Source organism: Melopsittacus undulatus, chromosome 7 (genome assembly GCF_012275295.1).
Source record: "Melopsittacus undulatus isolate bMelUnd1 chromosome 7, bMelUnd1.mat.Z, whole genome shotgun sequence".
In the NCBI taxonomy this organism is placed as follows: Eukaryota; Metazoa; Chordata; class Aves; order Psittaciformes; family Psittaculidae; genus Melopsittacus; species Melopsittacus undulatus.
The window spans coordinates 36,170,591-36,183,365 of NC_047533.1; positions in this window are offsets into that span (position 1 = coordinate 36,170,591).

Consider the following 12,775-nt stretch of genomic DNA (forward strand, 5'->3'; position numbering starts at 1 on the left):
GTAATAAACTTTTCTTTAAGCCAATGGCCATAATGAATCTCTACATCTGACTAGATAGCGAGGTGGAGACAGAGACACTGGCTGTCCCTACTTACACATAGGAATGCATTTTTATCACAGTTATTGGCAAAATATGTGCTGACATTTGAAAACAAATTAGGAATATTTTCCTCTTGATATGTGCATTTAACTTGTGCTGTAATTATAACTTCTAATATACGTTATCTATAGGCAGTTTGTGTTATGAAGGAGTAAGATTGATGGATTTTAATACAAAATTCCCTAAATTGGGCTCATAATTACGTATTACATTCTAGGACACAGTGCTGGAACTTTGTCTGAAATATCTGAGAAAGTTTAAATATTGATTTGGATGGCATAGGAAATGACAATGTCATTACTTTAGAGAGATTTCTATAAAGATCTTGAAATAAAGTTTACGAGAAAAATACAGTTAATCTTGATTATGATATTAATGATGAGTGCTGCATCAAAAAGATTAGGATCAGGAAGCCAGACTTCTTACTGAGCTATGTTAGGGGTAGTGGCTTTTAGCCCTTTTGATGTGTCTGTTATATTCTTGAAGAAAAAATTACTCTTGAGCTAGAAGAAGAAAAATCTCTTAAGACTTACCAGAGAAGCTGTGCAGACACACAGTGAAATGCAAGCCACTCCGTGAAATGTAGCATGAGTGTTGTGGGGAAGTGCCATCAACTCAGGACATCCAAGGAAGGGCTGCTCCTTCTACTACTCTACTGCCTTATGTGTTGAGTAAAATGTGTCAACACTGGACTTTTATATCGTGATAAAGGATATAAATTTTTTTATTCTTTTACCTAAAAGAACTGAAGTTAGGAGTCAGTCCTGTCATTCACACTCTCTAACTGGGAATACCCTTGCTAAAATCACTTTACGTATTCAGACAATGCCAGAAATTGCAGTGTTTTACACGACTGCTACTTATAGAAAAATGGAATTTTCTAGTTCACTAAACTAAAAATATGCCTAAATGAACACATGAATTTATTCAGTAATTTTTGGGGACTGGGTAGTATTATTGTAAAAGCACTGTTTGCTTAAGGGTTCTAATCAGAAAATCTTTTAGCCCAGAGTTGTGTAGTAATGGCAGTATATCAACATCTGAAGAACAGGCTAGGAGCAATTGCAGTTTTCCCTGTCGACTTGATAAAAAATTGAGAATCATTATCCAAAAAGCTATGTTACCTTTCTTTACATCTACAGACTTCCCCTATCTGTCCAAAATGTCAAAAGGAAATACCTTTGGATTTGTTTCTACTGCTTTTAATAATTTAAATCTCAGAAATATTTTTTATAAATAAAACAAAAACTGTAGCAGAGTGCTGAAACTTTAATGTTATCTTACAGTGGGCTCAGTCTAACATACTCTGTTTACACTGCTCTGCAGAAATTTTTATCTTACTGTGTTTCTTCTTGGGCAGTAGGGCAAACAAGGCAAAGAGAGTTTCTTCAGAATCTAATATTCTGACTGGTCTTAAACTTCTTGCCAGGTTTCCCCCTGTTTACTTATGCCTTTATGTCTATTGTCAGTAGACTCTGTGGCTTTGTTTTCCTCATCAGCTTTCAATGTGCTACATGGGCTGGAAACCTATGCACGTCTCTTTTTGCTTCATGACCAAACTTAGTAAGTGCTTTTTTCTATGGTAACTAAAAGTCTAACATCTGTTCTCATATTTCCATAAATGTGAATTTGGTCACTTGCTTGGCATTTAATTACCTTTGTAGGCTCTACAAATCTAAAGCCATGTTTTTGCTTTATACATCATCTATGCCATCTTTTTGTTCTCATGCATGTTCATAATTGTCTGGATTGGCAAATTTTGATTGGCTGAAAAAGCATGGCCTGCTTTATTTATTTATTTATGTTTCCCTACTTTCAATTCTTCATTCTTATTTTCTATCAATAGACTTCAGAACTATTCAACACTTCATTGATAGACTGCAATATTGGTTCATCTTTTTAATTCAGTTATTTTCTGATCAACTGAATTAGAGACAAAGGAATAGTCAAATCTTTAAGTGTCATCATCAAAAGCTTATTACAACCTTATGTTTAAAGTTTTGAATTATATATAAATCAGCACTTTTGCACTGAGTTAGAGCTCTATCCTGGCTCCATAGATTAAAAATAGAATAAAATTAATAAAAACCTATTCTATGGAGGTGCATCAATGCAAAGGAATTTTCTGGTCCTTTTTATTTTCATGTACTCCAAAACAGTCTAATGAATCAAGGACTAATGAATCATTGTGGCTAATAAGACTGCTTTGTTTTTTGCATCATGTTCATAATGTATTTTAATGTTCTTTTTGTAACAATCCCTGAATCACAAAGTATTCTATTTAGGGCTTCTATTAATTTATGAAATGTATTATATATTTGCAAGATGAAATACTTCTGCCACTGGTAGCACATTCTAACAGAAATAAAATTTCAGGTTCAGATGCTGTAGTAAGAAATCTAATGTTTTAATCTCTTTTGGCATGTTACTAAAACATTCAGCTAAAAATTTTCATCTTCACAGCATTGTTCTGAAGCAAGGAAAGTAAAGCCATGTTGCAGATTCAATTCTTGCAAGAGAATCTAAAATGATGACAAAATTCTGCAGATTGTCATCAGCTTATGTGTTCCACAGCACAGGACTGCAGCTTTAGCTGAAATAAACATCTGGTAAGGCTGTTAGTTTTGATTATACATTTCATCCTCTTATATACCACGTATTCTTTCTGTAATCTTGGTCATTTTTATGGGGTTATCAGTTTTACAACACTGAAAATTGTGTGTTTTGCAGACAGGTATGTGCAATTATTGCCTGTGCCATCAATTTCTGATCTCTACGTATTCCCACATATGCAGACACAGTTGTGGTTAGCACAACAAAATATCTATTAGTCATACATTCTCAATTACATTTTCTTCTGCAGAAGTTGAATTATTTCATTTTGATACTCACAAGGGTTATGTGGAGAAAGAATAAAAATAATTTTTAAAACACTGATTGAAGTTGAGCTAAAGTATAAGCAATAGGTTGATCAGTCATGTGGTTAATGTAAAACTTAATGAAAAAAATTTCATTTCATTTAGAATCATAGAATCATAGAATAGGTAGGGTCGGAAAGGAACTCAAGATCATCTAGTTCCAACCCCCCTGCCAAGGGCAGGAACACCTTGCACTAAACCCTGTCACCCAAGGCTCTGTCCAGTCTGGCTTTGAACACTGCCAGGGATGGAGCATTCACAACTTCCTTGGGCAACCCGTTCCGTGGCTCAACACCCTCACAGTAAAGAATTTCTTCCATATATCCAATCTAAACTTCCCTTGCTTAAGTTTTAACCTGTTACCCCTTGTCCTGTCACTACAGTCCCTAATGAAGTGTCCCTCACCAGCATTCCTGTAGGCCCCCTTCAGATACTGGAAGGCTGCATGTGGAAGGCTGCTATGAGGTCTCCACGCAGCCTTCTCTTCTCCAGGCTCAACAGCCCCAACTTTCTCGGCCTGTCTTCACACGGGAGATGCTCCAGCCCCCTGATCCATCCTCATGGCCATCCTCTGGGCTTGTTCCAACAGTTCCGTGTTCTTTTTATGTTGAGGGCACCAGAACTGCACAAAATACTCCAAGTGAGGTCTCACATGAGCAGAGTAGAGGGGCAGGATCACCTCCTTTGACTTGCTGGTCACACTCCTTTTGATGCAGCCCAGGATACAGTTGGCTTTCTGGCCTGTGAGTTCACACTGAAGCTGGCTCATATTCATTTTCTCATCCACCAACACTTCCAAGTCCTTCTCCACAGGGCTGCTCCGAATCTCTTCTCTGCCCAACCTGTAGCTGTGCCTGGGATTGCTCTGACCCAGGTGTAGGACCTTGGACTTGTCATGGTTAAACTTCATAAGGTTGGCATCAGCTCACCTCACAAGCATGTCAAGGTCCCTCTGGATGGCATTCCTTCCCTCCAGCGTAACAACAGAACCACACAGCTTGGTGTCATTGGCAAAAATGCTGAGGGCACACTCAATCCCACTGTCCATGGCACCAATAACAATGTTGAACAAGACCGGTACCAACACTGATTCCTGAGGACACCACTTGTTATTGATCTCCAGCCGGACATTGAACCATTGACCACAACTCTTTGAGTGCGACCATCCAACCAGTTCTTTATCCACCGAGTGGTCCATCTATCAAATTGATGTATCCCCAATTTAGAGACAGGGATGTCGTGTCGGACAGTGTCAATTGCTCACACAAGTCCAGGTAGATGACATCAACTGTTCTACCCCTTTCCATTACTTCCATAGCCCCATCATAGAAAGCCAGCAAATAGGTCAGGCAGGATTTCCTCTTAGTAAAGCCGTGCTGGCTGTCAGCAAACACATGGTTGTTTTTCATGTGTCCTAGCATGCCTTCTAGGAGCATCTGCTCCAAGATTTTTCCTGGCACAGAGGTGAGACTGAATGGTCTGTAATTCCCCATGTCATTTATTTTCCCCTTCTTGAAAATGGGGATTATATTTCCCTTATTCCAGTCGTCGGGAACCTCATCTGACTGCCATGATTTTTCAAATATTTTGGCCAGTGGCTTAGCAAAATCATTCGCCAACTCCTTCAGTGAATGGATTTCATCAGGTCCCATGGACTTGTACACGTTCAGGTTCTTAAGATGGTCTTGAACCAGATCCTCCCCTACAGTGGGCCTAGGTTCTTTATTCTTACAGTCTGTGCATCTGCCTTCCAAGACTTGGGTGGTGTGGTCAGAGCTTTTGCCAGAAATGGCTGAGACAAAGAAGACATTAAGAACGTCAGCTTTCTCCAAATCCAGGGTAGCCAGTTGTCCCAGTAGCTTCTGGAGAGGGCCTATGTTGTCCCTAGTCTGTTTTTTTATTTGCTACATACCTACAGAATGCCTTCCTGTGTTATCCTTAACATCCCTAGCCAAGTTTAATTCTAACTGGGCCTTGGCTTTCCTAACCTGGTCCTTATCTTCCCAGACAACATCCTTGTATTCTTCCCAGGCTACTTGCCCTTGCTTCCACCTTTTATAAACTTCTTTTTCCTTCGAAGTTTCCTTAGCAGCTCCTTATCCATCCAAGGGGGTCTCCTGGCCCTCCTGCTGCACTTCCTTCTAGATGGGATGCAACACTCCTGAGCTTCTAGCAGGTGATCCCTGAATATCAACCAACAGTCTTGGGTCCCCCCTGCCCTCTATGGCTATATCCCATGGGACCTTACTGATCAGGCTCCTGAAGAGGCCAAAGTCTGCTCTCTAGTTTTTAGTATTTCTCAGCTACAAATTGATTTTTTTCAGGGATAATTTAGGTTTAGTGTTATATTTTCATTTGATATTATGCTTGACAGTATATTAAGCACAGGTGTTTTATTGCTTTATCTATTTATTTTTTTAAACTTTTTTACATGTAAATGTTCTGGTATACGACGTTCACCTTAAAGATAAAGTAATACAAAACGGAGAATATATTACTTTGAAGTAGTATTTTTACCATTTGTAAAATTCCCTAGTCCTATGACTACATTTTTTTCATGATGCTACTTTAATACTTACCCAAATACCGATTAATATAGATTTTGAGTATTTTTTAGTGTAGTGAAATAAAAATCACATCTTTTAGCAGAATCAATAAGTAGGAGAACTTACCTAGATAATTTTACACACAGTATTAGTATTTATTGTGTTTCACAATGTAAATTTTGAAGGAAGCACTTTGAAAGGAGTTAACTGTAATATTTCTTACAAATATTACTCTTGAGTTATGCTTCAACGTAGTTATGTGGGAACTAGAGAAGGAATTGTTCTTTTGAAGTGTTTTTTGAAAATTTCAGCGTATTTTAAAAGGATGCATCATGATGAGGTAACAAACTAGTGTCATTTCTCCTTTAACAGTCACTATAATGTATAAGGCTTCTGCTCCTGTATTTTACTATAACTTCTATTACTTAGATTACATTACATTCTTAACTCACGTTCCTATATTATGATTTTGTGGTTTAATATTTTTTCACTTCAAAGGAAATGGAGGGTACTTTATAACAGCTGTATTCTTTAGATTTCTGTTAACAGCCTTCTGATTTTCACTCCCCACTGAAAATGAGAAGGTTTGTTTAAATCACTCTTGATCATTCACAAAATAAACTTTTATTTTTTTTTGCCCCTTTGGGATACTTGATAATACAGTCTGCAGATATTTCAAAAAATGAGTACTTCACTGGAGTTACCATAGAAGTGTTATTACTGAATTGTTTGACTGATAAGAATCATAGATCTATCTCTTTTAGTGACAGCAATATTGTAGATATAATCTACTGAAGGCAGTTATATGTAAGTATGATTTTCTTATAATTTGTTGTGGTTCAAGCCCAGATGGCAACTTAGTATCGCATAGCTGCTCACTTAATTCCCCCTTTTGCCTCACCAGCGAAATGGGGAGGAGAACTGAAATAAAGGTAAAACATGCAGGTTGAGATAAGACAGTTCAAAAATGGGGATAAAGTAAAATATAATAATTATAATAATGATGAAAATGATGATGAGAACAGAGTGAGGAATAAAACAAAAACCAAAGAGAAGGCCCACTGTCCAGCGAGTCCCCAAGCAGCAATTTGCCCCTTCCAACCAACTCCCCCAGTTTATATTCCAGGTATAACATGCTTTGGCCTGGAATATCCCTCTGGCTAGTTTGGTTCAGTTGTCCTGGCTCTGCTCCATGACAGCTTCTTGCACACTGCGTCACTGATAGACCAAGAGAGGCTGAAAAATCCAACTAAAATGGTGGTTTGTTAGCATTATTTTCGGACTAAAGCCAAAACACAGCACTGTACCAGCTACTAGGAAGAAAATTAACTCTAACACAGCCAAAACCAGGACAAGTTCCGTGCAGTAGTTAGGACTGACTGTAGTCTTTCATGTACATTATGTTTATGAGTACAAAAGTACTTGAATACTCCAAATTTTCCTAAATGATAGAAGCATGAACAAAAACATCACCCTAAAAACCATTCACACTCTCAAGAGACTTTTTAATTAACAATCACATCTGTGCAATAATACTATATTTTGCAAAGTTAGCAGCAATCTAAACCATATTATTAAATTTTGAAAAGAGTACAAATCTCAGTAGACCTGTTCAACAATTCAAGAACTAGTGTGGGATGATACCTCTGGCCTCTGGAGCCTAGTTTAGACATAGCTAAATTTTATATAATGATGTCATTAAATATTTAATGGTATAATATTTTGAACACCTTTCCAACATAAATGACATTAAAATTTAACCTGTTTAAACTGTTAAAGGTTAGCTGAGAAAATTCCATTAGAATACACTTTCAAAGCCAATTAAAGATGCATTGATATTAAAAGATGGCTTTTATGAAGAAACTGAATTAATGTAAACAATAAAAAATGAAGATCAAAATGAAGAGGTAGATTCTTTCTGAAGCATTTCACAAGGTTATGGGGTAAAATTCTGAAACATATTTTATTTTGTAATGTGGTACTGTTGATCCTATGCAACCTGATCAAAGTCTAGGTACAATCTGAGCCCAATCACTTTATCAGATGATAGTAAAAGTTGTAAATATTCATCAAGTTATGAAGAAACATTGTCATCTTAAATGAAAAATTAATTACATGGAAAAAGGTTTTAAAATATTACAGTAAATGAAAGCTTTAAGTATAAAAGAAAATACTTTTTCTTATGTTCTGGCCACAGATTATCCTCTTGTTTATGATTGCTATCAACAGATATTCTAAAGAAACTCTGTGACTACAGCTTTGGTTTTGTCTTCATTGTCTTATGGCAATTATTTTTGCCTCTCTGTCAAGGAACTGCCCATGAGAATGCACTGAGATATTACTGGAGTAGAAATTCCTTCACTATTTGCAGAGTGGAGAAAAAGCATCTCATGGAACTAGCATCTGTCTTTGCTGGGTTAGCGTCTGATTGTCATCACCAACATCTCCATATGATGGTATAGTATTTCACAGAATGGACAGAAAACAATTACAAGTCACACATTAGCAATGAGAAAGTAACATAACCATTCAATCACAAGAAACTGAAGGCAGCATTTTGACTTTGTGCAAACAACATTCCTGAGGACTTTAAACACCTGCATTATTTTGCAAATGCTGAGCTTCAAAAATTTCTGTTTCATTTCAAGCAAAAAAGTGGACATCTTCTCTTAGAATGCCTTCTTTTTTTAGAATTCTGCTCATGGAGAAGAAGTAGATATGCTATACAGTTGACTATATTTTGTTTATTATTTGAAATGTGGTAGTATGCATCACCAGCTTGACTTTAAAGCTGATAGTGATTGAAAAAGGCATCACCAAAAGCAGTCCTTTGTGAGATTTCTGTTCAGTAAGATTTGCAGTCTACACTTCTCATTCTCCAAATGTTTCTTTATAATTCAATCTAAATAATTGTATCGACTTTAATGGGGTTGTTCATGCACACAATTGGCAGAACTGGGATTTATAATTAAATTTGTAATATAGCCCAGGATTTGTAATGGTAGGTGTTATATGCTGTGGTGAATGTTATAGTTATTCCTCTGAGAGCAATGCACTATATGCTACATTCATTTTCATTTTAAAGTTAAACAAAAATAAAGTGTGAAAAGAGTCACAGACCATGTATCACACTGACTGCAGTACCAAATTACTCCATTTTTGAAGTTCAGATAAAATTCTTAAATTTAATTGGAAAAGTGGTCACAACTTTGGATTATCTGCTGTTGCCCTTTTTTAACAGAAGGGGAGCAAGGGGAGGAAAATGTTGTGAGACTTGCTTCTACTAAAAAAACATACAGTACAGCTTAAATCCATTCACCATAGTTCCCTGTTTGAAAATGTGATGTTTGAGAATGGATGTCAGAGACTGTGATGAAGGGCATAGCTACTGGGCTAGTACAGAGTTTGCAACATGGAGACATGAAAAAACACTGAAGGAATCTGTTCATGTATGTGTTTTTTTTAAGCTCCTTTTCTCTGAAAATATCTAGCCTCTTAACAGTTTTGATTTTTAACTAAAACATTATTTTGCTTTCCTTTCATATATTTTAACTTGATGAAATGATAAATATTCCTATAGTTTCTTGTTTGTTTTGAACATCCAACACAGTTCAAGTGCATGAGAAATTTGAATTATTTCAAATGGTAAAATGATAAAACCTTGCATGCCATTAACAGGACATCTTCCTATGAGCTCTTTCTTGTTCTCCTTAGTTTTGCTTTTTCTAAGGGTGTGCATTCTTTCCTGTGCAAATGACTTCCTTTCCATAGGGAATCAATAGTTCCCTATGGATAATTTTGTCTGTTTTGCAATTTATTTATGAAATAGAAGACAAGAAGTAGAAGTGTTAGAACAGATTTTGATTGTGAGCAGTCTCTAGATTTGTAGAAAAGAATAATTTCCACACTAAATAAAATTTCATGTCACTCTCCACCATCGTAAAGTTCCTTTACTTTTCATTTATTTATTTTTTGACTGAAAGTCACCTTTTGGCATCTCTTTTCTCCTTGAACCATCTTCCTATTTCTTAATGAATACTTTCTCTTCTGAACCCTCTTATCTCCATGATGCTTTATTTATTCACTTCAGACTTTTCAGAAATAAATATATTTAAGACAAAACTTGAAGGGTGATAGTGCAGTTTAAGTAGAGTTCAAAGCAACCAGTACTGTTCATGCATTCAACTGGATTCCAGCTTGGAGCAAAAATATGAAGAATTTAGTCTGTTCACCCTAAACTAATATTTTAATCATAATTGAAGTAATCATTTACTCTGCTGGGGCCTGATTCTTCAGAAGTTATTGATTTTGGTAAGCATTCCTCATAGCAGTCTCTGCCAGATTTGGTGTTTAGCTTAAGAGATTTCTTCTAGCTGTAATTCCTTCCATTCCCCTCTTCTTCCTAGTTTATTTCCAGAAATATTTTAATCTGCATGCACAGCCACCATCTTCACATCTAAATTTCCACATATATTTCTTGTGAGTAATTTTACATTATCCAATCTGATCTTCCTATTTTATTTATTTTAATTTGGTTTGCTTTATTTTATTTTTTTATTAATACAAGTGGTTTATATTAGAAAAAGTTTTAACATTTACTTTATACTGAATTCTAAGACAGCAAAAAAGATTGAGATCTTCTTTCATTAAATAAACTCTTTTGTTTTTCTAACTCTTTTGTATTTCTGGTATTAATAATTCATTAGGTAACATGCCATATTTTAGTCCACAAGAAACATAATGAGTTTCACACTGGGGATCAGCATGGGTCCCGCCTAAGGGAAACTTGATTATTTGAACAAGACAGAAGTCCTATTGATTTAATGCTCAGGATGCCAACAATTTCTCTACAGCATGATATTGAAACATCTTTTGAACTCAACATTAAACTGAACACTAATCCTAGAATTAACCAGCAGGCATGGGAAAAATATATGCAGGATCTTAATTACCCCATCAGTTATGTAAGTACAGTGATATTCACTTCAGCAGAAGTCATATATGTAGAAATAGATGACATGTAGGTTTAATTTTGATTTTTTATTGTACAGTTATTTTTAACATTGAATTAAGCTTTTGCACAAAAAAGAACTTTGACTTAATATTTCTAATATTAATATATACTAATGTTTGACTTAGGATTTCTCCTACTCTCCTGAGTAGGAGAAAATATTTATGACATCTTGCAATGGTTTGCCAACCTTGCTAAGAATTAAAATATTTGAAAATACAGTTTAACTTCAGCTCTATTTAATTATTTTCAACATTTACAGTGGTAAAACACACACGGGTTTAATGGGACTGAGCAAATCCCAAATGACAGTGTTTAGGTTCCTTTCCAAATGGTGGTGGAAGGTATCCATACCTTCTGTCTCTTCTGTTTCTTTTTACTCCTGAAGTTAGAATGATGAAAATAAAGACAGCTGGGGTTATAGACTTAGTAGTTATTATATGTAGGTAACTTTATCATGCAACATTGTGGGGTTACTAGAACAAGACTGTACTTAACTTGACTTTTTAATATCACTTGATTTACAGATTCTACCTACAATAGTTTTGCTTTTTGTTCCTGCGTCTGGGAGAAAATGAATACTTAGATGTAAATAAAGGAACTCATTTCTTCTTTTAAACAACTCAGTGATTTGCTCTTTATGAATGGAATTCTACACATGCACAAATATTTTCTTAAATCATTGATTAACACATGCTGCTTTTATAAACTGCTTCTTCATATTGCAACTTGTTAATTCATAAACTGGTTCATTTATTTGAGTACAATGGGACCAGAGTGGTCTTATCATCTCTGAAAAAAACAGCATAATACACACCATCAATCTCAAGATTTCTTATGTCGGAATTCAGTGTCCACCAAGCTTCTGTACAAAAATTGTTCAGACCTTATTAATCAGATCCAGGCACTATTGTTAGCATCACAGGCAGTAAATTACACAGTCTGCTATCAGACTGATTAATTAAAGTTTTGCTAAACCATCTGGCAAGCTTTTATTAAAAAGAAGCTGCTTTTTTTTCAGATGGAAAGGCCTTTCAGAAAAGTCCATCCACTGCCATAGCTGAGCTCACTGCTTCTTGAGTTCCTAACTATTACAGAATCATAGGATCATAGAATAGTTAGGTTTGGAAAGGACCTCAAGATCATCTAGTTCCAACCCCCCTGCCATGGGCAGGGACACCTCACACTAAACCATGTCACCCAAGACTTCATCCAACCTGGCCTTGAATACTGACAGGGATGGAGCATTCACAACCTCCCTGGGCAACCCATTCCACAGCCTCACCACCCTCACAGTAAAGAATTTCTTCCTTATATCCAGTCTAAACTTCCCATGTTTAAATTTTAATCTGTTATCCCTTGTCCTATCACTACAGTCCCTAATGAATAGTCCCTCCCCACCATCCCTGTAGGCCCCCTTCAGATACTGGAAGGCTGCTATGAGGTCTCCATGCAGCCTTCTCCAGGCTGAACAGCCCCAACTTTCTCAGCCTGTCTTCATACAGGAAGTACTGCAGTCCCCTGGTCATCCTCATGGCTCTTATTCCAACAGTTCCATGTCCTTTTTATGTTGAGGACACCAGAACTGTACACAATACACCAAGTGAGGTCTCAGGAGAGCAGAGTAGAGGGGCAGGATCATCTCCTTCAACCTGCTGTTCACACTCTTTTTGATGCAGCCCAGGATACAGCTATTGTATACTTACTGTTTTCACATTTTTATATTTATTACTGTCCCTAGGCCCAATAACTCTGTATTTTATATCTTTTGAACACACTTCTTTGTATATGCTCTTAAAGACTGATTTTTTTTTTTGAGTAAAGGAGAGGGCATTAGGAAATAAAAGTAACTTTAAAAATATTTTTTATTCTCTTTTAAGGAATTTTTGATGTAGGTAAACAGTTTCATGTGGATAGCTATAACAAGACATGATTTAGTGTACTTGATTTCTTTTCCTCCGTCAGTGGTCAGCTTGCTGAGTCAGTGTGGCTTTGAAATCCAAGCCCTCTAATGTACTAAGAGGAGAAAGGAAGACACTATTTTGTGCAAACTTCTGTTTATTTTTAAAATAGCTAACCCCTGAAGTTCATCAGCAAATCTCTTAATATGTTTTCCTTCATTCATTCTTTTTTAAAAGTAATATGATCTAATTTTTCTAACTATTTGGGTCATAAAAGGCCATCTCCAGTATCATGTATA